General features: G+C 35.6%; 2 long non-coding RNA genes across 2 annotated transcripts; both read right to left on the reverse strand.

Moving 5' to 3' along the window:
- Positions 1-172: 172 nt before the first annotated feature.
- Positions 173-3,579, reverse strand: LOC309503591. Its single transcript, XR_014207762.1, has 2 exons — positions 1,888-3,579; positions 173-906 (listed from the first exon to the last, which is right to left on the reverse strand). It is a non-coding gene; the product is annotated as an uncharacterized lncRNA (long non-coding RNA).
- Positions 3,580-16,276: 12,697 nt separating this feature from the next.
- Positions 16,277-26,917, reverse strand: LOC309503897. The gene is made up of 3 exons (XR_014207925.1): positions 26,558-26,917; positions 26,065-26,185; positions 16,277-17,139 (listed from the first exon to the last, which is right to left on the reverse strand). It is a non-coding gene; the product is annotated as an uncharacterized lncRNA (long non-coding RNA).
- Between the last annotated feature and the right edge of the window lie 425 nt (positions 26,918-27,342).

Consider the following 27,342-nt stretch of genomic DNA (forward strand, 5'->3'; position numbering starts at 1 on the left):
TGTCGTCTTTTGATTTCTCGATCCGGTATCGCTGATCAAGTCTGGCTGATTGTACTTAGGCAATTATCTGATTCGGGATCAGCAGAATTCAAGTCACTATAAAGAGTGAAGTGTGAATTATGACAGTGCAGAGCATTGTCTGGCTTGTAGTGTCTTAGTCCTGTATCAAATGCACATTTGGTCAACCTTGTCCTGTTTTTGTTTAATCAAGTTTTAGTCAAATTAATATCTGGTCATTTTAGTCTAGTTTTAGTGAATGCAAACTTTGTTGCTGTTGTTGTTTGTTTCGTGTTTCCTATCAGTATGATCGTATGCTCATAATTCAGAAAATGGCTCGATTGAAATCTGTGTAAAATATATCGTATCCTTATAAGAAATCATGACTAAACTTTTTTTATACGAGCAGGCAAACGAGTTCAGATCAAGATCAGAAGAACATGTTAAATGATTTCTTTCGAGCCACCCATCTACTCTCGTCTCACACTTCTTTCTCTTACTTAGTTATTTTCTTTTCCGTTGAGAGTCTCGGTTCTAAGTTAAGTTTTGCTGCCATGTTTCAGTCAACGATTCGACAGCAAAGCCTGCTTCCAACATCAAAGACTTTCCATCCATCTGCCAACACACCACATGATTGGCCGCCCAAGACATCTATCCAGACACGAAGAGACCGCCGGCCAACCAACCAACCCAGGAAACCCCCTTTTCTAATGGCCAACAAAAGGAAATCCCCAAAGCAAAGACAAATGCAAGTAGCCTCCAGACTCTTAGCTGAACTGGTGCTTTGATATAAAATGTAATAACCCACCTAAGAAACGATAGAAGGGTTAAATTAATGATTGATGGTTAGTTCGGTCAAGTCTTATAAGTGCATATATTGTGAGAAACTTGGGATTTCACCATCTCCCTCTTAAAACTCATTCTTTCCTCGCTTTCTTTCTTTCTGCAACTCATATGAAAGTGTGTGTGTGTGTTTGTGTAAGGTATTAGTTCTGTGTGTTAGTATAATTAATAAAGACTTTGTATTTTAAAGAGAAGTGTTCTTGTTATGCGCTTATGAATTTAATGTCTTAAACTGCTGATCTATGTTACCTTGCTAATAAATAGTATTTTCACTATAGTTTGGATATCGTTCAGGTGAACGCTGGAAGAGTCATTTGCTCAGCCGTAAAATAAGTGACTCTTTCAAAATTATCTATAAATTAATGAATAGTTCCCTTTGAGCTAAATTGACCAGTTTACCTTACAGCAAAATGGTCGGTCTCCAAATCAAACTCTCGGCCCAAGACGTAATATCGGAGGGCTTCCACGGACCACTTGATTGCCAGACATTCTATTTCAATGGTGGCACACCTGGTTTCTGTGGGTAATAGCTTCTTACTGAGGTAGGTTACTGGTTTATCTTCTCCTTCAGGCCAGTACCATCCCTATTACTTTATTTGAGGCATTGACTTGCACCAGTAATCATTTGGAGAAGTCTGGACTCTGAAGGACTGGACTGGAGCACATCTTTTCTTTTAGCAAGGTAAATGCCTTCTCACAGTCTTTGGTCCACATAACTGGATTATTTTCTGTCTTGGCCAACAAACTGGTTGTTGGTGTAGCTTTGGTGGTGAAGTCTAGGATAAATCATCACTACCGGGCCTGCAAGACTTAGAAATGACCTGACATCTTTATTGGTCCTCGGTTGTGAACTGCATCTAATCGCTTCTACTTTGTCCACTTGAGACCTCAATTCGCCATTTCCCAGGCTTTCCCCCAAATAGCTGGTTTTCTGTTGAGCCCACTCGCGCTTCACCACGTTAAAGGACAGACCGCTGCATGAATCGTCTCCAGAGTTTGTTGTAGATGCCTTAGATAGTCTTCCCAAGTTTTGCTGTAAACAACGACATCAAGATAGCAGCAGACCACTCTTCACATCCCTGGAACACAGTGTCCTTTTCATCTCTAAAAGGTGGCAGGTGCTCCGTATAGGCCAAAAGGTAAAGCAGTGAACTGATGTAGTCCAAATGGAGTCCTAAAGGTGGTGTAGGGCCTGGAAGAAGGATCAAGGGGCACCTGTAAGTACCCCTTGCACAGGTCCAGTGATAAAGCAGGCCTTTCCTATCTTTTCCAGCAGTTCATCGATTCGAGGCAGAGGGTAGGCATCAAATCTGAACTGAGCATTTAGCTTGCAGAAATCAATGCAGAACCTGATCCATTCTTCATCGGGACAATGACCAGGGGGTTGCTCCATTCACTCAAAGAGGATCTTTGATATCTCGCACCCACTTCATCTCTTCAATCTCCTCTTTCAATGGTTCAAGAAGTCTTTCTGGTACTTGATAGGGTCACTATCTGACAGGATTGGTATTGGTTAGATGGATGGTGTGCTGAATCAACGTGGTCCAACCAGGCCTCTGACGGAGGCCTAGGGAGTAGGGACACCCCTGAAGACTGCCTCTGGGGTTCCTCTTCTGCTGGTTCATTACCATCTTCCTCTATCTTCCTGATAAACAGTGAAGTCCCTGGAGTTTAATTGGTTAGCTCTTTCCCCTCTTTCAACTAGTTGATGTGGTATATCTGATGAGACCTTCCTTTCTCTGGGTGGAAGACTTCATAAAGAACATCTATGAATAAATAGTACACCTTCCTTATATAGTAGTCTTCTACTGACTGGAAGGAGTGGCTCTCTGTGACTGCACTAGTACTTTGGATATACTTTGCAGGCACCCCCCTCTGTCTTATCTCTCCTGAGGGGACTGCGGGAATGCTAATCCCAGTTGCTTTTGCCTTTTCCAAACTGTTCTTCTGTCCTGAGGTTGGACAAGGTGTCCTTCACTCAATCAACAACAGTATATGCTGTGGACAGATCAATATCTCGATTCTGTAGAGCATCAGAAGCAAGTACAGTGACCTCAAAGACTGGAGTGGCAAGCTCAAGGCAAAGCAAAAACTCAAGTCTATGGCTTTAAGGTACACCCTGGCATCTCCATCAGCAGCATCTGGAGGCTCCTGATCTGTAACGTCTGTGAGGACCTTGACCACAATACTCATCACTTTAAGGAGGGCCTTCAGAGCTTTTTCTCTGCATGCCCAACGTGTGTCAGAGAGCTTCTGCAGTTTGATTACACTCTCTCCAGGGTGCAGGGCCTCTTAGCATTTCACACATGCAGTGTGTCTTTTCTTAGTTCTGGTGAGAAATGCATAGAGCTTCTGTACCAGGTTGAAAAGCGAAATTAAGTGGAGGCTTGATTTAAGCAGTGGGTTTGGCAGTGCACAGACAGAGCCTTGTCATTGTGTTGCAGTATTCTTGACTGCAGTCCACTCATATTGGCAGCGCAGTAATAGCCTTGACCACGCATGTTTTTGATCTGTAGGCCGTTGTTCTTAAGCAAGTCAATAACTGCACTCTTAACCCAAACTAGTTGACTTTACTAGAAAATTGCGTGGAAATCTGTTCCACTAATCCATTTTAGTTTTTACACAGGGTGAAACTAAACAGGTTAAGTTGTATTAACATAGAATCTTCTGCTGGTGCAGTAGACAAATCAAGATTACATTAGTAGTCTTTACTGAAAATCTTTAGTTCACATTATTAATTCTTTTGAGCATACATTTTAGAAAATAACTATTTTAAGTTAAACAAACAAAAAACTAAATGTATTAACAAATGATTTTAAGTGGTAATAAATGTTATATTCAAGTAATGTTTTATACTTAAAAAAATTATTGATATTTTTTGTATTAATTTAAAGAAATGAAACATAACATTTCAATGTTTTTATTTATTGTTGACAAAAAGCAGGTACAACTTCAATGTACTCATCTTGTCAACCAAAAAGACAAGTAAAACTTTTTTTGCATAGGCAAATTTTTTTTCTTAACAATTTAAATTGTTTACAGGAATATGAAAAAACAGTATTCAACAATATTCAGACACGCATTCAACTGGATTAAAATAAACACGTACACGCTCCAACTGTTGACTACTTTTAAGTTAACAACTGTTAACTTGTATCAATAGACCAACAATATGCAGTTTTAAACATACAGTACACTGGTAAACTTTAAATCACTTACTGTAGTGACCTAACGTTCTGTACAAGAATTCAAAGATTCATTGTGCATCTTCAGAACAAAAAACAGCCATGGCTTCTGATGGTATCTTCTCAAATCCTTTGGGAAAATCAAATGGTAAGTTGATTGTTTTAATGTTTGTAGCTTGGGTTTTAGTTGGCCCACCATGAGAAGTACTTGTTGGATGAATTGGAATGTGTTCTTCATTGATTCGGGGTAGTTGAGATGCAGTGCATATGCAAGTCCAAAGAGAATGCACACAGCTTTTGGCAAGTCTTTAATGCCTTCCATCACAACTTCTCCCTCAATGATTATCTTGATTGAGGCTGGAGTGAGATGAAGGGAAGATGGGAGCACAGCACCTTCATGCTCAACAAGGAGGATCCCAAAGTCGAGGTGGCAGAATGAGTAATCATACTCAGAGTCCTAACAACAGAGAACATTCATGACATTTCTGATTACATAACCATCAATAATGTTAAACAATACAGTCCTGTAATGAGACAGACACATGAGTGACACTCAGTGGATTTGTTGCTGAATATGACTTCTGGAGTACATTGAAGAGTTGGTTCACTTCATTCAAAAATGTTGTAATTTACTTATTTACCCTAATATCATTCCAAACCCATAAGACTTATGTTCATCTTCGAAACAGAAATAAAGATATTTATTTATACAAAAAATAATCTTATGGATTTGGAAAGACATGAGGGTGAGTAAATTACTCAGAAAGAGGTTAAAAATACCTTTTGCTATTAAGTTTCAATGGTTTAAGCTATATGCACACGTTTTATCAAATACAAAGACTATCAATTAAAAAAAGATATATATGTTGTCATGGTTCTTTGAGATAACATTTGGAAAAAATAAGTAACTTACAAAGCATGCTTTGAAGAAATCTGTAGGGTTGTCACCAAGGACCTGATATCATTTGGCTCTTGAGTCTGTTGTGAAGTAAAATAAAAAATGAAATTACACAGCTAGAATAACAAGAAATAATCTACAAGAAAGCAGAACCAACAAAGCACAATTTTGATTGTATTGGACAACCAATATAGTATCCCTTTTTGTCAAATTTTATCATTACTTAAAAAACCAAACAAAAAATCAATGCAATGTATAATGTATCAAGTCAGTTGTAGCTGTGCGTTTCATTCTCTGAGAGTGCAAGCATGATGTTGAACCAACATCAAAAGAAATTTCAACTTTCAACATTAATTGTGGGTGCAAACGTGATGTTGATTCAATGCAGCTAACATTGACAATTTAACATTGATTTAACATTGTTTCGATTTAACAAAGCTGTGTCAACAGCTGTCCAACATTCCCTCTCTTTGATCGACAAATCTCAATAAGACGAGAACCGTGTCGATCAATGCTTTCATAGAATTCCATCTTAAGATTCTTTCCCACAATCCTGTTGAACTCCATGAACACCTGCAAAAAAGAGAAAAATACAGAGCGTTACATTTTAAAACTAAATTATACTGTGGTTGAAGGAACATGTTTTGTGTGGGAGAAAAGATTGAAGGGATACTAAAATTTGCTCATTTACACACCCTCATGCTGTGAAGAGTATATTTCATTCATTCTTATTTGGATGAACACAAACAAAGATTTTCAGAAATCATTTCTGTAACCTTATATAATGCAAGTGTACGGTACGGTAGTTGATGCTTCAAAAACCCCACAAGTGAATATTGGTAACCCATACAAACCCACAAGACATTGATTCATCAACTATGGTTGTGTGGATTATCATGTTCGCTTTGTGTGGTTTTTGAAGCGTCAACTTTGGGGGTTCTGTATACGTATACATATTATATGGACAAACAAACATTTTCTGAAAATATTTGTTTGTGTTCATCTGAAGAAAGAAAGTCATATACATCTGAGAGAGCATAAGGATGTGTAAATGACACTAAACAATGAAATCAAATAATAATAGAAAGATAGATAAGTTATAATACTCTTGAACATACCTGATCTTCTGTAAAAAGAGCAGGCCAGCGTTCCACCATTTGGCTTATGGCAGGCTCGGACTCCACCATCTCTTTTCTTCTGTTAAGTGAGCATGCAATTTATTCTCTTATAATGCCTCATTTATGTGGGCTGACATGATGTTATCCACACTTTTAACTTTGTAAGTGGAATATATATGCAATTTATTCTGTATTAACCAATGACTTTCATGTATAAGCTTATGTATGTTATTAACCAAGTTTATGATTTAGTAAGAAAGAGTGTTGTATAAGAAATACACTGCAACTGGTTTTGTAAAAGTTTTTATTGAGAATCTGTTTTATTAAGAAGGACATCACAACTTGTGTTATAAAAGTCTTTATTATGAATCTGTTTTATTAAGAAAGACATCACAACTTGTTTTTGTAATAACCTTTTATTGTAGTAATGCATGCAAGAAACGACAATGATGTACTCATAGTAAAACATTTAATCAGTAGATAGAAGTAACACTAAGCAGTAAAAAGCATGTATCTTAGCAAAGTAGAAATGGCAAGCATTACCCGTTTGATGAGGAGCATGATACGCAGGAGAAAGGCAGATGGTCCAGAACAGCAAGCAAAGGAGAACAAAGGAAAGAGCTTTATATATGGAGTTTGCAAGGGGGTTTCCAGAACTGAGGACAGTTCAAGACTTCGGATTGGACAGATTGTCTGTAAAGGACTGAATCTGTGTGGAGGGTGTGTGGACTATAAAAAGTATTGTAAGGAATGTCAAAGTCAGACGCTGGTTCACCAAGGACGGCCTCTCCGGTGTTAGATGCCTTGCCATTGCCCCTCATGAAGATGAAAGCTTGCAAATTATTTGGTTTTGATTTACTTTTATTTTTATTTTATATATTAGTACCTTTTATGTAAACTAGTTAACCTGTATTTAATAAAAAATACATCTAATTTAAATTAAGAAGCTCGCCTGCCTTAAGTCTCTGTTTTACTAAAGATTGAGCTGAACTAAACCACGGAGCAGTCTTTCGACTGAATTGTAAGTATGGAAATTTATGTACTTATTGTTTAGAACGAATTCGACTGACTTTACCTAACCTGAGAATAAACAAAATAAGGTAGAAGGTGTCTATATTTAAGACCCGAACAAGGGGTTAAATTAAGCACCATAAAACATGGCGCCCAACGTGAAAGGGGCAGATTGATTATCGATCCCTGGCCAAGATCGGTGATCAATTGTTCAAAAAACTAAGATAGTCGAGTAATATACACGAGAGTGTAGAGCTAAATAGGAAAGGATAATAAACCGTAAAAGCAAGAAAGAGCTGTGGAGGTTTATTTAGCCGATAAAGATGTGAGATAAATCTTATACGGCAGGTCTCAGAGAGGCTAGGAAAGCCAAAGAGACAGGGTTTCTGTGAAGGGGAGGGAAGCCTCCTGAATACAGAGCCAGACTCTTCATTCAAGTTAATACGAGTGATCCTCGCGTACTTGTAGTGGAGAAAAGTGAAATATTAAGACAACCCAGAGGGGTTGGATACTAGGACCGCTGTATAAATTACACGGTTGAAAGTGAAATCTTACATAAAGTTTGATTAGAAAAAGAGAGAAATCCTAAATCCTAAAGCTCGATCAAGGTAAAATAATTCTAAGAAGAATTATTAAAACAATCTACTAGAAGGAAATAGTAGGATTGTGTGAATAGTAGTGTAAGAATCTCAAGTGATGAGATGTATATTGGATAAAAGGATATCCAATATATTAAAATAATTCATAGAAGAATTATTGAGAGCTCATAGAAGAGCTAAGTGCATGCACGCACTACTATATATCTCTACGAAAAAGTGAGAAGATAATTCAAATAAGAATTATAGTAGCAAACTTAGAGAAGTTTGAGTAAGTAGTAGAGATAGACTAAATCTAAGGAAGATTTAGTGTGAGCTGTATAAACCATCTAACAAAGTGCACGTTGTTGGATGGAGAGGACAGCAAGAAACCCATAATAGAGTATATACTTTTGGTTATAAAAGAGTACTTGAATGGGAAGGAGAAGCGTTGAGAGCGAATACATCAGCAATAGAAATAAATAATGATTTGTTTGTGCTTTGGCTTCCATCCAGAGACCAATGGAGTGAAAGAAAATGTAATGAGACAGAGCTAGTCACCTCAGTAATATGGTGGACACAAATAATAAAAAGTGAAAGAAATAGAAGTAGAAGTTTATGATGGGTTGTTACAGAATACCAGAGGAGGAATGATAGTCCTGAATGGTAATAAAGAGAACGGGGCTGCATAAGTGATTCAGAATATGTTAGGAGCACAAGCCCTGAAAGAAATTAAAAAGGAAAAGGGAGATTGAAAGTGAAATCCCGGGGGACAGTAAGAATAGTTCTGGTGCACCCCACTGGAATGTTGTAAAAGCTGTGATGGCAGATTGTAGAACAAAATTATGTACTACTAAATGCTCAGAGTCAAAAGCTGAATTAAAGATGTAGTCCTCAATTCAAAATGAAATTAGTGGAAAGGTTATAATAATGAATTTAATCTTAATGGGGACAGGACAGTTTAAACATTCAGTAATAGCTGTGATTAATAACAGGATTAATAACAGGAATAATAGAGAATTCAAAAGAGGATTTTAAACTCATAGAGAGGAGTTTAAGCAAGCGTATAATAAAATAAGAGTAATAACAATGACTGCCGTAATAGCAGTCTCTAAGTTATAGAGAGATAGACAGAGGTCTAGGGAGTTTGAGAACGGCTCAGACGGAAAGCAGGAAAATGAGTTATATTCATCAATAGTAAATACAGAAAGTGAAAATAGTGAAACAAAGATATGGATATGGAAAAGACTATGGAAAATAAATAAATAAATAAATAGATAAATTGCAGTTGAAAAGAAGAACTAAAGAATTCAAAATTAGGAGTTAAAGGAAATACATAGGAATCCTAGCAATGAAAAGAGCGCTGATAAGAAACTGGGAAAAGGAGATAGTTCCTGACATAGACTTGACTTATGAGCAAGAGAAACAGCCGAATACCTCCGGCTTCAAAAAATAGTTAAAGAAAAGGGATTGTGAAAGTCAGGAGAACAGAATAATATGATACAATCATATTTTAAGTATGAATTTAAGAGAAGAATAGTGAGAGAAATATAAAAAATTATAAAACCATTAAACACTAGAAGTAAAGAGATTAAAAAGAATGCTGGAAACAAGGAAAAAGTCAGCGAGCAATAAAGCTCTTAAACTCAGAGATATCTGAGAACTAGGAGAGTGTAGAAGTAAAGCAGAGAGAGGATGATAGAAGGGGACCTTTGACTTCTGTTAGGAGAGGAATCCAGTCGGACAACTGGAGTTTAGAAACCTAAAGAAAAGTGAAGAGAAATTATTGGAGCCGTAACAGAAGTGGCCAGAAAACAGATAGGATTAAAATGGTTAAGAGAAGACCACAGCGCTTATAGAGATTGTATAATTAAAACATCTAAAAAGGTAAATTTAAGTTGAGAAGCAATTAACGTTGATTAATTTGGTATAGCTATAACAAACTAGAAGCTATTGACAAAATGAGAAGTTTAACAGGGACAAAGGAGAATTAGTTAATGCATCTAAAGACCAAATTCCACTATTAAGTGTATGGTTATCAATACAGGATGAAATACCTATAACAAATAGAGTAAGGCTACTAAGAGAAGTAGGTCGGAAAATAACAAGCTTGATAAATTTGTAATGATCCTGAATACTGTAACTAAGAAACAGATAGAGGAAAATATAGCTGAGTATGATTTAAGCTATCAGCATGTGAGAATAGTGAGGAAAACAGAATAAATTAAGATAGAAACAAAAATGTATCCTTTATAGCACAAAGTGTCAAGATGGATGAAGAAATGACATACAATACCTATTTTCAAGTGAAACGGAGAGATGGAAATGAGTTTAGTATAGCCTACTTAAAACACTTAGTATATTTTAATTCCCTGTTGTCACTGTAAAGACGATTTAGAACAATCTACATTGTTAAAAGCACTAAATGAATGAAGGTAACTTGACTTGACTGGAGACAGAAGAATAGAATATAAAGGCACGACAGAACATAATGCAGGAATTTGTGAGGATGAAAATGGTATACAATAGACAAGTTATATCTAATGATAAATTGAAAGAGATAACCCTAGAACAAAGACAGGTGATGAGTGAAATAGAAAATTCAAGTATAAAAAGAAGGACAGGATACATTGAAAAATGCTTAGCCTATAAAAAATAAAATACATAAAAATAAATGAATGAGTAGGAGAGAAGAATTCAGCATTAAAATAATGGAGAGTGCAGATAATTTGCATAAAGGAAGAGACTTAAAGAAAGTCTTGAGATTAAAAGTAAATATTGAACAAGAATATAAATGAAAATGGAATAAAGTTTATTAGTAATTAGTGAAGCATATACTCATAAAAAACTGAGTAAGATACATAAATTAAAAAGATAATATCTAATTAATATAATGGATAAAGAAAAAATAAATAAGACAATACAAGAGTTATTAGAGCATATTGAAACCGTGAAAGAAAGGCTTTAAGTTAATTGGCTTACCAGGGCTGGATTAAAATTAAATAAATAAATAAACAAAGTGTAGTAATGGCAGATATGATTCATTTAGGATCTGAGGTCTCTGTAAGAATCAAAATAAATTAATAAATTAATGAAAGAGCGGATAACAGGTCTAAGAACCCCCAGAGAACATTAGAAAGATACGAAAAGAGGTAAAGGGGCTTATGAATTATATGAGAGATATAATTCCTGAATGTAGTCAGAAAGCTAGACTAATGTATGCTACAATAAAAGGCAATACGTTGTATTGTAGTGAAGAGGCAGAAAAAATACTTCTAGAGTGAAAAAAGTGATTTTTAGCTCCTAGAAGGAAGAGATAAGGAGAGGTTGATCTACAGAATATAGATAGATTTAATTGGTTACTAATTTATAGCAAGGAATAAGGAAAACAATATACCAATATGTATATTAGAGCGTGTTGAAGTGTTAAGTGTTTAAGCTGGGAAAATCCCCAAGATAAATGTATTTCTATAGAGAAGAAATTAGCAAATATGAGTAAAAGAGATGCAGAACTACCAGGTATTGCAATAAAATAAAATAAATAAATAAAGGAATAGAATAAAATAGATTAGAATTAGAATAGACTAAATAATACCAATAAAACAATAAAGGGGCATTAAGTTAAAGATAAGTATAAAAAGCAAAAACCCAAAATTATTTAAGCAAGTATAGGATAATACTCTTTTATATCCAAATGTGAGGATATTAAATAAAGAGCGTAAAATGTGACAGAAGAAATATAAATGTATTTAGAGGTACGATAGTATATACAGATAGATCAAAAACTCTTGAAGAGTAAAATGCTTACTGGGCGTATATAAAACATAAAAAGGATAAAGAAATAAGAGACAGGGGCTTAGTCCTGAGTACTATTCAATATGTAGAAGTTATAGCTGTATTAAAAGCACTAGAAAGACTAAAAGAAATAAAAGCTACACAAGTTATTATTATAACGTATAGCAAAAAGGTTAAGACAAGTATAAATGAAAACGTAGACATTTGGAGATAGAACAGGTTCGTTAAATTTGATAGAAAACCTGTTGAACACAGTGACTTATGGAAGAAACTTATTATCTATTAGGAATTTGGACCTAACAGTGATTCATCAGTACTGACATTCAAAGTATTTAGTTTACTGACATAAACACAGAGATAGCTTTAAGAAATAAAGAAGTAGATAAATTAACAAGAATAAAGAGAAGAATTAAAATTAAAGAAAATGAGACAGTTGTATTACGAAAATATACAATGATAGGAAATATTTTGTAAACCTAAAAAGGATAATATAGATAATTATATTAACAGGGGAAGACAAAAAATGATAAGTGATTATGTTAGAATCACACCAGAAGTAGTCAACCAAGGGTGTTGATTGAAAATAGCTGGATCTTAAATCCTTGGTAAAAATGGGAAAATAAATATAAATTAGTAGCAGTAGATAGTTGTTGAGCAAACACCGTAAAATACACTATTGTAAATACCTTTGTAAAAGCAATAGAGGAGTTACTGACAGTTTAGACCCGAGAATATCAGGATTGATAATATAATATACTTTGTCAGAGGAAAGGTCGAGGTTATCTGGAAAACAAACTGTTTTGCACAAAGCTTTGCGATATACACCAGAAAGTCATGTAACTGAAAAATGTGCAGTGGGAAGTTTCTTTAGAGCAAAACATAAGGACAAAAGATGGGATGAAAAGATTGAGGAGTCATTAAATTGTAATAACTTAACTAATGTAATTCGAAAAGATAAAGAGAAAAAATAAACAATACAATGACAAACGTCAGTTACTGTTATTGTAAAGAGTCTTTGAGCGTGGAAAAGGCGTAATGTAAATTAAACATATTATTATTATTATCAACTAAACCTATTGAGGATTTAATTACTAAGAAAGATAAATTATTTAACAAAAAGAAAAAGTTGATGAACATACAGTACGGTTAGAGAAAATGAGCTTTGGAGTAGGAAGAATTTAATTATTGGAATAAGAGAGGAAGGAAGGTAGAATTACCATTAAAGACAAAGACATTATATCTTACCAACGGTGTAGAATAATTAAAACCAAGAAAAAAAAAAAAAAGAAAGAAAGAAAGAGTATAAAATACTTCTAACATGCTCTTATAATTAATAAGAGTGAAATGATATAAAGAGATAGGTCTCTTACCAATATTTGTGATAACGGCGTTAAAGATCCTATAATGGAACAGAACAAACTCATTCTAGCGTGTGTGTGTGTGTGTGTGTGTGTGTGTGAGACAGCAAGAATGCAGATTTATGGGGCAATAAAACTACTGATAGCGTGTCTCTGGATGGAGCAAAGTTAAAGCAATGTTGAACATGAATAAAAGTGTTCAATAACATGGGTCAAATACAACGTTAAATATGAAATGAGACTGACATGGCAGAGCAAGTAAATGAGGCTGTAAACAAATGATGTAAATTTGTTGGCAATGGCTTGGATATCTAACACCGTAAGTATATGAATTAAGAAAACCCTTGACAGAAGGGGAATATGTGTTAGTGGATTTTTAGAAGGGGAATAAAGCCTAATTTGAAGAGAAAAATCCTCTAACACATAAAACAAGAACTTGGAATACTAAGAACTTGGAACTTCAGAAGTAAATACTGAAGAGTGTTTAAGAAGGAGCCGAAAGATTAATGACTAAGAGATGTCTTATACAGAGAGCTCAACTTTATGTTATATCTTTCAGGAGATAGAGTCTGAATCGAGATGTTGGGCTAACAGAGTGTTCCAGAATAACACAGTGACAAGATAAAGACATTGTTTAAGTCAATTATGGTGGTAACATTGATAAACATAGCAATAGTTATGGTGGTATTCTGGGTTGTAGTCAAAATCTTAATGGCAATTTGACTATAATAAAGACACTGGGGAAAAAAGGTACAACAAGGATGCAACCTTTGTGATAGACAAAGAGTTTGATATGGAAAATCTAAAAGAGAAAACAATTGATTTAGAACCTAAAGAATCATTATGATAGGTGGAAAAGACAAATGTAAATGTAAGACATTTAATGAAGATTGCAAAGAAAAGTAGGCCTATACGTTATATAAAACTTTGCAGAAATTAAGAAATCCAATTCCTATTTAAATGGTATAGTAAATCCAATAAAAAGCTGGAATAACTTTAGGAGGTGAAAAGTATTCAGTAAAGAAAAAAGTTTCATTAAGTAAGTATTAAAACAGATACGTTTTGGGAAAAATTTCTAAATGACAACTGTAATGAATGTGATAAAACGAGATACAATGGTAAATTACGTATAATGTGTAGTATTAAGTTATTAAAAGAGTTAAGCAATCAAGTTTGAAATCAAACTTGAAAAGCTAGAGAGATGAATTGGATAGGCTATGTGTGTGAAATTGGAAATGTGAAAATAACTATAATGCAAAAGCAAGTACAAAGATGAGTGTTTAAGGCTAACATTTTCAGATGAAGATGGAATTAAGACTCAAAGACAGAGAGATAACAGAGAATAATACAGTAACTAGTCAGATGATAATACAGTTTAGACTGTGTGATGTGCTGGAAGATATAGCAATGCACAAGTATGGGGAAATCATTCCAATCAAAATCAAGGGTCTGGTAAAAGGCTCATAATTAGGGCATTATAGTAAGAGTACAGTAAATAATACAGAATGGGTAAAATATGATCCTATACCTTTAGTCTTGATAAGATGAAGTAAAAACGATGGAGTAATAATTACCTGGGAAATTTCTAAAGAAATTCCAAAGTGTTGTATAAGACAAAAGATCTGCCATAACAAACATACAAAATAACATGGGATTTTATTGATAATTTGGCAGAGGAAAAGGGATTGTTCAATTTGAGTAAATTCTGGACTGTAAAGTATTTTGGAGGAATGAGTCCAAGCATATATGCAGGATGGGCATGTTTGAATCAGACATTGGACAGTAATATTAGAAGGAATAATATAAACCAAGGGATAAGCAGGTTACTGTCTGACCCTATTATGACTGTATGCCACCATTTCCATTCTTAGAAAACATCAAGAATGAATGGGAAATGATGAACCAGAGAAAATTAGGAGTACTGTATAAAGCAATGGGTATCTAATAACATAAACGCAGAAAACTAGAGACTTGAGATACCAGCACATCTCAACATGATATACAGCAGACTGACCCTTACACGACCTTTCAGAGGCCCGGAGGAACATGGCATGTACAACATACTGGTAGATATACATTTATTATATCTAGAACAAATATAACTTTATTCATTGATAACCATTGAATATTTTAATTAATGAGAATAAAACTGTTGTTAAGACATCAGAAGTGCTGGATTGCAAGTAGAAATGATGAATGCATGAGTTGCCTTTAAAATGTTATTTATACAGAAAGCTGATTTTGAGATGGGAGACCTATGTAAAGAATGGTTTTGATAAAGATAAAAATATATGTGGTACAATGACAATGATGGATTGATGGAATATTGTGTGAAAGCATTTGAGTTGATAATGTATTGTAACACAGAAGTGTTTGAGAGCCATAGAAACTTTTAAAATGCTCCACCCGGAGGTTAAGGAATTTTACAACGATTTAGGTGCACAGTTAGACTGGATAAAAAAAAAAAAGACCAAGCTGTTTATACATGAGTTGCTTGGTAAATATACCATGGATGTTATAACAGTGATAAAATGTGATAAAGTATTTTATTTTATAGACAGAAACATTGATGGGGTCCTGCAGGAGACAGGGTCAGCCACTCCAGACATAATTGTCTTGTCAGAGTATCGAGATGAAACAAGCGGCCCAAGGGAAGGTAGTAATACCACAGTACTTTATTCCAAAGATCAGTTAGTCTGATTAATGGAAGGTGGCCGTACACTGTAAAAAAAAAAAAGTTGACTTAACTTAAAATTTCGAGGCAACTTGCTGCATGGCTTTTTTGAGTTTACTCAACTTTTAAATCAAGTAGTTCACTTAACTCAATTCACCAAGTAAAGTCACATTTCTCCCAACTTAAGATCTTTTGTGCAGCTGATTGAGTTTTTGTAGTTAAAAAAACTTAAAAAATTTCAACTTTTAATGTTATGTTAACTTAATAAAGTATGTTAAGTGGACTAAAAATGTGTTTTTAAACATTACAGGTTTAAAAAAATAAAACTACTACATTCTTGAAATTTTGTTGGAAGTTTTATTTCATAACAGCAAAAAACAATGTTCAACAGCTATACTTATTCTTAAAGTAATAAAACAAAATGCAGAAAAAACACTTTTTCTTTATCATACAAAGTGTTATCACATTGACACGTTCTATGCGTAACATTTAAAATTGTTAATATGAAACACAAATGAGCAATGTAAGTGCAAGTTAAAGCAGCACGCTGACTTTTTGGGACTTTAGCTTATTTACTGTTTCCCCAGAGTTAGATAAGTCCATACACACCCTTTTCATCTCTGTGCATGCCGTAACTCTGTCTGACGCACCCACCACTAGCCTAGCTTCGCACACAGACTGGAGGTAAATGATTCAAACTAGCATACCAATCCCAAATAAGTGACAAAATAACACCAACATTTTCCTATTTACATGTTAAGATTTGTATAGTTACAGCTAGTATAAATAACAAGGTCTTTATATTGGGAGCAGTATGCTAGCTGGAGCCATTTGCCTCCAGTCTTTGTGCTAAGCTAGGCTGGCAGTGGGATCGTCAGACAGAGTTACAGCACACACAGAGATGAGAAGGGCATGTATGGACTTATTTAACTCTGGGGTATACTGTGAATAAGCTAATGGCCTAAAAAGTTGGCGTGTTCCTTCAACGTTTGGGCTTAAATTGCTGAAACAGTGGCACAATGTTTTTCACAACCTCAAGTTTACAGTTTAAAAACAAGTCACAGTAAAATCTTAGTTTTGAGGTACTAGCAGAACAATGAGAGCTCATCTCCATGAACACCTTCAATAACCTCAAAAGAGTATTTCAGTTTCTCTGGGTACTCAAAATCAACGGCAAACAGAAAGCCGAACAAAGTATATGCAAGTGCAGGTTAACGTTTGGCCTTAAAGTGCTGAAAGAGTGGCACAATGTTTATCACAATCAAGTTTACAGTAAAAAACAAAACAAAAACAAAATGCAAGCACATTTCAAAAAACAAAAAAAAAACTATGTACTTGCATCTTAAATGCTTAAGATAAATGCAACATCACAGTAATAGCTTATTTTTTAGGGACATTACCCTAGGAGAACAATGAGTGCTGCCCATCTCCATGAACACCTTCTCAATAACCTCGAAAGTGTATTTTAGTTGCTTCGGGTACTCAAAATCCAAGGCAAACAGAAGGCCGAAGAGGTAAGCAAGTGCAGACTGCAAATCTGCAGCATCTTTCAGTACAATTACCTCCTCCAACACAACAGAAAATTTGATGACACTGGGCAGTGTGCTGGGGCAGGCATCATCTTCAATTACAATAAGGATTCCCACCTTCATCCCTCTGGTCTGTCTGTCCTCTGGAGTCTTGTCCTGGTGATAATAATAATAATAAAAAAAGAATAAATCAGTATCACTTGACACCAACAACAACCAAAAAAAAAAAAAAAGGAACTATTAAGTAATTGATGTGCTCTAAATTTTGCAATCCCACCTGCAGAATCTGCAAGATGTTAATAATTTTATAAAGAAGAATCAGAATCAGAAAGAGCTTTATTGCCAAGTGTGCTTGCACCCACAAGGAATTTTTCTTGGTACTGAAGCTTCCAGTGCACATATACAAATACAAATACAAATACAACAAGAAACATAGTAATACAAATTCTAAGAATAAAATATATTTAAAAAAAAATAAAATAAAAATAGTATAAAAAGTAAAAAAAAAAGGGGTCACAGTTGGGTTTAGTCTGAATAAACATTTACAGATTATGAACATATTTACAGTATTTTGAGAAGTATGAATAATATAAATATAAATATCACCTGAGTTAAGAGAATATTGCACTAGACAGTGGGAGTATTGCACTTACAGGCATATGCATTGGGGGGCATGTTAAGTGTTCAGAAGGGAAATGGCCTGTGGAAAGAAACTGTTCCTGTGCCTGGATGTTCTTGTGGCCAGTGATCTGTGTCGCCGTCCTGACGGTAACAGTTCAAACAGGGGGTGTCCAGGGTGAGTGGAGTCTGTGATGATTTTACCTGCTCTCTTCCTCACTCTGGAAGAGTACAGGTCCTGGAGGGTTGGCAGGGGGGCACCAATAATCCTCTCTGCAGTCCGGACTGTCCGTTGTAGTCTCCTGATGTCCGATTTGGTAGCTGAACCAAACCAGACAGTGATGGAAGTGCTTAAAACAGACTCAATGACGGCTGAGTAGAACTGGATCAGCAGCTCCTGTGGCAGATTGAACTTCTTCAGCTGGTGAAGGAAGTACAGTCTCTGCTGGGCCTTTTTCACAATGGAGTCAATGTGATTTGCCCACTTCAGGTCCTGAGAGATGGTAGAGCCCAGTACATAAATACACAAAATACAATTGGCTATTTTTCAATTTAGTACTGCCCTGAATAAGCTACATCACAAAAAAGCAATTATAATAACCAAGATGGTATATTTTCAGTTTCATTAAAATTCAAAATATTAGAGATTAACAAATTGCATACAAAATCATTGACTGAATCATGGTGTATTTGCAAAAATATACTTTAAATCAATAACTAATGAATAATCAAAACAATCTGTTTGTTGTTAAAGGAGAACTTCAGTCAATTTTAACATTGAGATAATTTTACAGTACATAGAACAGTGTACACTGTTGGGTACTGTCGAACAGTCGACCGAAAACAGGATGTAAACACGATGTGTGCTGGCTGAATTAACATCACTTTTATTCATATCTTTTACATCTAATGCAGTCAGTCATATTCACCGTACTCCCTCTTGAAGGAATCACTCATAATGGCTGGGCACTTGAAATGTCATATCAAGGATGTTAAGAGGCTAAAAGCAGGTTTAAAACTAGTCCCATTTAAGTCAACAGGGTGCAAATTTTAAAAAGAGGATAACACGTGTAGGCAACACTGATTTTTGACGTTGTACACTCCAAATTAAAAAAATAAAAAAATAAAAAAAATATCTCCATGTTAAAATTAATTGGAGTTCTTCTTTAAAGAGGTTGTTCAGAGTAATTTCAACCTAGAGTCCTTTGCACTATGACCATGAGTCAAACACCCACCTGGGGGGGGTTTGGCTCAAGGTCATGGTGCAAAGGACCCTAAGGTTGAAATTACTCAGAACCATCCCTTTAACACAAAAATTCCCATTACCATGGCAAGATGATGTATAAGTAATGAAACATGACTCACCTGGCATGTTCTAAAAAGTGCTGAAGAGTCTTCTCTGAGAAACACTGGGAGACCTTCCAGGACGGTTTGCCTTCTATGAGACACAATATTTGTGGTCAAAAAAAAAAAAAGGGTACAAAACAACAACAAAAATATTGTAATGCACTGTTATTAATTTAATTTTGTTATGAGTTTGCATGTATTTTTTACGTCACAGAGCCTCTGCTAATGAGCCCATGAATCAAAATAGATGGCTTTAATAGGAAATCAGTATTGTATGCAGTAAGTTCAGAACCAAAATCTAATCAGCTAGTGAACACTTGACATACATTGTCATAATTCTTCAAAAATATCTTCTGAAAATAAAATATCAAATGGCTCTTATAAATCGTTTTTTAAAAACATCTATCTATTGGTAACTTTAACAAGTTACCTGCTGATCAAGCTTGTTGAGAAGATCTTCCATTTCGTTTCCAAATGCCCCCTTTCTTGCTCTGTACAACTTGAGGAGTTGTGGAGTGTGCTGGTGTATTGCTGATCTGAAAGTATCGAGGAGGTCCACACTGGTAATGCGTTTGAATTCATTACATAACTGTTGATAGAAATAAAACAGGTCTTGGTTGTAACATTGACTAACTGGCTTCAAATGGCTTACAACAGACATTTACAAGCAACAGAACAATAAAATGCATTAAAGATCATCTACACCCAAATAATTTCACTTCAACCATCTTCATTTTACCTCATTTGGAAGAAACAGGGCAGGCCATCGTTCCAGCACTTCAGATACCATTGGCACTACTTCCACAATCTCCTTTCGTCGGAGGGAGAAAGTCAAGCTCATTTTCTGATTGATAAGCACTTCATTCTTGGTTTTCTTTTTCATTTCCTCTACCAAGAAGAGCCTTTCCTCCTCGAGAGAATCATCAGATTGGCCTGTAGGATGATCTGGCAAATAATTAACCTCTCCTCGTTTGGCCTTTTTCACAGCACCTGCTCCATCACCTCCTCTTTTCCTGTTGATACTGACTTCGTTGCCACCAGCTGAACGGAGTTTAGATCTGTAATTACCAAGTTTATACTTTATGCTCATTTTCCAGCCATCAAATCCTTTGCCATTTCCTGGCTCTGTAAGGCAGGGATGCTTCAGTACGAGTGCAGAAGCAACATCTTCAATTTCCTCAGGCCGTGGATATGCTTTCAAAGCAAATATTGTCTCTGCAATTTTTTCCAAAATGTGTGACTTCATTTCTCTTGGTAAACTTAAAGCTTTGCTTGTTTGATCGTAAACGTCATTTCCTTTCTGAAGCCTCAACTCAACATCGTACGAGAAAGTAGGAATTGGAAAGGGTGAGGGCCACTGTGATGCACTTCTCATATTGCTCTGAATGATGGCTGATGAGGTCTGAGGAGAAGCAGTTGAGGACACACTGGCAGTACCAAGGGAGGAAACAGATTGTGTATCAGACTGATCAAAAACAGATAAATCTTTGTCCCACACAATTTTTAACACAGCCTTTTCTGCAGGCAGTTCAGAAATGTCTGATAAATTGCACAGTTCATTTCCAAAGTCGGGGTCCTCATATTGTAGCATAAACTCTCCCTGAAGCTGCAACTTCAACTTCAGCTCTGCTTGTAAATCATCCACCGAGGCCGGCAGCTGTGGAAGGTTGATTTTCCTAATGTTTTGGGGTGAGATGTAAACCCGAAGCAACATTTCTGTGGAGACAAGATATCCTAAATATTTTGTTTTATGTGTGAAAGGCATAATTACAACTTTACACACTAAGCTTGTGTAAACTACACCGCAAAACATGATTTTCTTACTCTGTATTTATGTCTTGTTTCTAGTCCAAACATCAACATATTCTTAAATCAAGATGCATTTACTAGATGAGTGAAATGCCATAAGATATTAGGTCTTGTTTTCTGTTGAGTGCCATTGGCTTGTTCTAAGCAACAACTCACTTAAATTTGATTTATTTAAAAAGAAAACAAGACTAAATATCTGTATGGCCTTTAACTCATCTAGTAAATGCATCTTGATTTAAGAATTTTGTTGATATTTGGACTGGAAACGAAACAAAAATACTGATAAAGAAAAGCATTTTTTGCAGTGTATGAGAATACACGTGTGGTGAGCAGGACGAGATTGAGGGCCGTGAGAGAACAGCGTGAGGTCGGTGGTGTGATTATTGATGACCGACATCTGCATGTCTCAGCGGTCTTGTATCTCTAACGGAGGAGCAGAAGCATAAAAGTAGGAACTACGATCGTGAACATCTCGTCCTTCACTGTGATTACTCCTACTTTTATGCTTCCGCTCCATGAGAGATACAAGACTGGTGCATCACGCAGGTGTCGGTCATCAGTAATCACACCACCGGCCTAATGCCATTCTCTCATGGCCCTCAACCTCATCATGCTCACCACAGCAAGATTTACATATTGCAAGAAAATTTACTTTCTTACAAACTAATTGAAAAACAACAATAAAAAGCACTTACCTTTTAATGGAGGAAGACTTTTAGAGATACCAGCAGCTTTCCTCCTACTTTATATGCTTGCAGTGGGGTGGGATCATTCAAAGACTCTGGCTCCAGAATATCTATTGGCGTGTAACTGCTTTCAGTAAGTTCAAAGGATCTGTAATGTTCCAAATACCAGCATGACAGTTTTTTAGAGATAAATGATACATTGTTTTCATCAATCATAATACTAACAATCCTAAAGAATTCTGGCAAACCACTGCACTGGCCAGCAGAAATGATCATGTCCTTAACATATCTGACACCTTGGAGACGTACATCAGAGCTTAAAGAAACAGTTTTCTTATGAGGACATTTTTTGGTCACGGCTACCCTCAGTGTTGTATCTAAAGAATTGGTCTCAACCACTTTAATGTTCTCAACATATAACTGTGGCTTGAAGAGAGAATGTCCTTCTAAATAAAATGCAGACATTTGCTGATGCTTTGTTGCCAGAGTGAGAAGCACATTCTTAAAATTGTGGGTATCATGCACCACTTTTTTTAAAAAACTATGCTTGGCCTCAAATCTGATGGTCCATAATTCCACTAATGGCCCAAAGCAGCGGATCAGGTGTGGGTAATGATCGACAAAGTGGTGTTTTGGTCTTAATTTGAAATCTGGATATGTCTCTGTGAGTAACTTCCGATGATCTGCTATTTTAGCCTCCAAATAGCATAATGTCTCTTCTGAAAACTTTGTAGATACAACCAATTCTACAATCTGTTTGAGGTCCATCAAAATCTCCCATGCCGGATCATTTTCAGGTATGCTGGATCCAATAATGAGAGGTAGCAATCGCAAGAGTGTCCAATTTTCGTGTCCATTGCCACCAATTGTTCCCTTGGCAAAACTAGATTTGGGAATTTTCTGTGGTTTATTTACACGGTCCGCATATTTGTAAGGGAAGGACTTGATACGACTGTTCAGTTCATCTAGTGATATAAATCCTTTTGAAATCAAGTGCTTAAGACACAGAGATAGTTCAACAGGAATAATCCCTTCAAAAAAGTCATGTAAAACATCTGCAGGAAATCCTGTGATTGGATGGAAGTAGGATAAGTGCTTACTAAGAACACACTCCTTTTTCACACCATTCAAACTTTGGGGCTGGTCACCTTTTTGAAGTTCCTCCACCAGAGAGTTGTGTTGTTCTGGAGTTCTTAACAAAAAATCTCCAGGCTCAGTGTTGGCAATTTGTTTTTGAGATATTAAGCAGAATCTGCAAAAATTTTCAACAATGAAGCTTTCTTGGAAGCCTGCAAGGCCATGGGCACCAAGATTGTCTGCACAAATGCAAAACACAGTACCCTTTATGTACTGCTGTAAAGCTGGAGCAAATATCCCCACCTGTTCCAGGGACTTTACATCCTTTATCAATGGGTCGAGGAACTTTTCATAACCAAACAATCGCACATCATCACTCTTTCCCAGAGCTGCAAGATTAATTAAATTGAGAGTGGAGCGACTTTTTGATGGCAAATTTAGAACGACCCAATATACAGCAGTAATTTTATGTATCTTTCTTGAGGTACCGAGGGGGTTGCAGACTTCAAAGTCATCAATGTATAACCCTAAAGAAATACTAACCTCCTCTTCACCTAACAGTTTGTTCTCTTTGTAGTATCTTCCATCTTGAAAAGACTTGTAATGGCCAGGCAAAGACTCCTGATTAAATACAACCTTGTCTAAAAACTCTTTATGGCTTAATAAACATTGTAGCTGGGTTGAAATAGAAACATAAACATAAGAATTTTTTTTTGACTTGTCATACAAATATTCAGTAGGTTCAATCACTGCAAATTGCTCTTTAAAATATAAATTTCTTCTGTAATCTGTAGATAATTTGCCTTTCGCAGATGTAGTTACAAAAAGAGGATTTGTTTGAAATATTGCATCTGTAATGTCTTGGACAACCTGACAATCTGATATGTTATGATTAGCAAGTATTTCTCTTACTTTATCAACCGCAAGGAACTTAGAAAAATGGAAAATGTCATGTAACTGCTCCACTATTTCTTGTATTGCACTTTTAGAAATATGCAATACAGTTTGCATAGAAAGAAAAAGATGCGCAAGTTTATGTTCAAGCGTCTCAGCATCAACACTTTCTGTGTTCTGCTCTATAGATTTGTCTTGGTCATGTGATGATGGTCCTTCTTCAGGATCACTGTACACCTCTGGCTCTGTGTCATCGAAGACTTTTTCTGATTCTTTGCATACTAATCTGAAATCTTTGACGGTCTGATTTTTATGTTTTCTTGTTCTATGACTGCTAAAGGTTGTGAGATTATTTGTTTTGAATCCACATCTCTGAAAGGGGCACAGAATAGTTTCTTTATTCCGTAGATGTTTTCCAAGATGAGAGAACAACTGGGTTTCAGTGCAGATCTCGTTGAAATCACACAAATCACAAAAAAATTTGGAATTTTCTATTCTTTTTCTGCTTCTGTTGTGTATTTTGGAAAGATGTGATTTAAGTGAACTTGGGTTTTTGAAGGTGCAGACACAATTGTCATAAAAACAGGGCCAATTTCTTCCTCCTCCATGTCGTAGTCTAATGTGTTTCAGAAGGACATCTTGAGCAGAGTGGGAAAATTTGCAAATTTTGCACTGCATGTGCTGATGAGTGCCAAAATCTGAAATGCAAACATAAGGACACTGCTAGAGCAGAACTGTACTATGCATGTAACCTTAAAACCCAAAATGAATATAAAAGCATTAGAGCTGGGTGATAAAACAATAATGATATGTATCGCGATAAACACATAATCGATATCAAGAAAAAACGCATTCGATATAACGTTTGATAAAAAAAAAAATCTTCGCCGGAAGAAAAAGAGGTTGCGAAGCAAGTTTGGTTGCATGAACAAAAGAACTCACTCTCTCGTAACCTAGCAACGTAGGGAGTTAGCATAGGGAGTGACAGGGGAGTAAAGGCGGTCGCTCACCGGACGGTCACGGGAAGCGCAGCGTGCGCGTCAGGACATCACTGGTCAGGACAACTCGAGGTAGCCTATCGCACAGCACACCAGACGTGCACATTCTCAGTTTATGGCCAGCAATATTGTTATGTTTAATGACATTATGGAATTAATATAATATCAGTACTATGTTATGTTGTACAATTAAATACAATTGTTGCCAAGTATGCAGTCTGAACAATGAACTTACATAAGAGCGTCTGTTAACTTAATTAATTAATTGAGAATATCACTTAAATTCGATAACATCAGCTATTTTCATTCAAGCATTGTAACGGTTTGACCAGGACTCTCGTGAAATGGGTGGAAGAAAGAGCTTAAATGCGAAAAGGCTGTATTATGCACGTTTAATCGCAAGTTCACAGGCAGCGCGATCCTCTCATACATGAGAGATTACTCTTTCTTAGCGTCACAAAATAATAGAAATAAACAAAAAATAACAAGGAGGTAGAGCACGCTTAGCATCTACTGTGTTTCTGTTTCTCATCTCAAAAACTCTCACCGCCACCTGAACGTCATCACGCACAACGTCTGACGTGACATTATCTGTCTCTTAAAGGGCACACTGCACAATAATGTTATGCATGTTAATACAGTTACAATCGTTACAAGCTGATTTCTGTAACGTTAAATGAATGTAAAACTAAAAGTATATTGCAGCACAGGGTGAAGTCAGTATACATTATCGACGATTTGCTGCACTTTAGCCTTGATAACTGTGGGGATTATAACCAGAAGGTTAAGTTTAAAATAAAAAAGGTTTACATGTAATATATTTATATATAATATGTATATGTTATGTTATATTTTAAATATTAAAAAAATATATTAATAAAATTATCATAAAAAAGATCAATAATTATCGATATTGACCGATATGAAACACTGATACTGTGATAAAGTTTTCAGCCATATCGCTCAGCCTCAACGGTCCGTGTGATGTAATTATATTTCTTATATAAATGGATGTTTGTGGACATATGCATGTAGCCAGATTTTTCTTTCCATGCAAACACATACGTATTCATTATTTTATTTAAAAAAATGTTACATATAACATATTGCACTTTTAAATACATGCACTCAAATTCATGAACTTGGTCAAATTTGCTAATTTCTTTGCAGTCCACAAACAAACAAAAAAAAACCATTTAAAATTGTGTCTGTGAAATTCAGAATTAAATGAATGTCCAGAGATTTGTACAAATGTCTCATCCCAAGACGTCATTACTGACGTGTCTTGACCACATACGACGAAAAGGGTACCCCTACAACATCAATATGAGACTGAGACATAAGCGCACCAGCAGAGCCTCCTAGCAGAGCCTCCTAGCGGTACCCCTAACCCATACCTAAACCTAACCATAACCCGAACCGTCTCATATTGACGTTATAGTATATGACGTTTTGGGATGAGACTGTTACAAAAAAGACATGTTTGTTAATACAATTTGTGGTAACGTTACTTTGAATTAGATCAAATTAATTACAGACACAAGTTGACATGCATGTTTGTGGAGAGCAAAATACATTTGCAAATTCATTGATTTTATGTGCATATATCTGTTAATATCAAATCAAAATCAACTACATAAAATGATACTTACTTTAAATGAGCCGTTAACTTGGCAGTCTTGTCGATTCCGATGAGTAGAAACACGTGAGAATGCCTAGCCAGGCAAAGGGCACAAGGACAAAATGTGCAGATTTTCACTGACTTTGAGTTGTCTGAAATGGGAAATTTATATTAGCCCACGGCAACGCGTGTGTGAATAACATTAGCCTATAAATTCAAGATAAAGAGTCGACTTTAAAATATTTCTTTGGTGTCACGTTATTGCAAAAAATCCCAAAATAAATAAAGTTAGTTTAAAATAAGTGGCGATTTCGAACTTCTTAACTCAAAACGATTACCTCAGATTCTATTATAAACATTTTACATGCTGAATGCTGAAGTTAGGAGACTTGTTTAACAGTTAATCTTGCTCGTAGAAAAAAAAAATCATGCCATGCATACGTTAACAGGGCTTTGCGATCAATAATACATACTAATTTTACAAACAACTTCAAAATAATGCATATATTCTACTTATTACTTACATAAAACGATGACTTTGAGAAGAAACACGTTGGATGCAGTTGGATGCAAGTAAATCCGTAGGTCTCACACGCTGATGGTCAAAATGGCTCCTTCTTCGTCTTTCCACTGTTCGATGTTCGCGCGCTTCACTGCACATGCGCCAACTTCGTGGTCGTTACAGTGCGCATGCTCCAACTTCCAACCCAACTTGTATGCTTGTTAACTCGCATTTACAAATCGAATTTACAACTAATACTATGTTGGTTCAACAATTGTTGAACCAACGACTTTTCACTAGTTAAGCCAACATTTTTGCATTTAATTGTCCAGTTAACTTAAATATAATAATTAGTCTAACTTTTTGTGAGTTGGATTTTTTACAGTGTACGTTTCTGTGTAAAGACTCTGAGACAATTAATTGGAGAATGTTACCATGAAATTAATAATGGTAAGCTAAAGCAAGTAAATTTGGAAATTTGTAAATTAAAGCAAGAGTTATTTGACCATAATAGAAGAAGAATTCAAACACTTGGCCTTCTGGAGATTTAATAAACAAGAGATCCTGGGTGGAACATTGAATGAACATTTTTCAAATTAATGTTTTTACTGAGACAGGTCAAGCATATGCTAAATTGACAAAATATGACAAAAAGAAAGAGTGTTACATGACTTATTTGACTTTGGATATAAAAGAATAAATTTGCATAAGGGGCGTGTTAAGTGAGCATGCAATTTATTCTCTTATAATGCCTCATATATGTGGGCTGACATGATGTTATCCACACTTTTAACTTTGTAAGTGGAA

This window comes from Leuciscus leuciscus (assembly GCF_965113295.1).
Source record: "Leuciscus leuciscus genome assembly, chromosome: 7".
Lineage (NCBI taxonomy): Eukaryota > Metazoa > Chordata > Actinopteri > Cypriniformes > Leuciscidae > Leuciscus > Leuciscus leuciscus.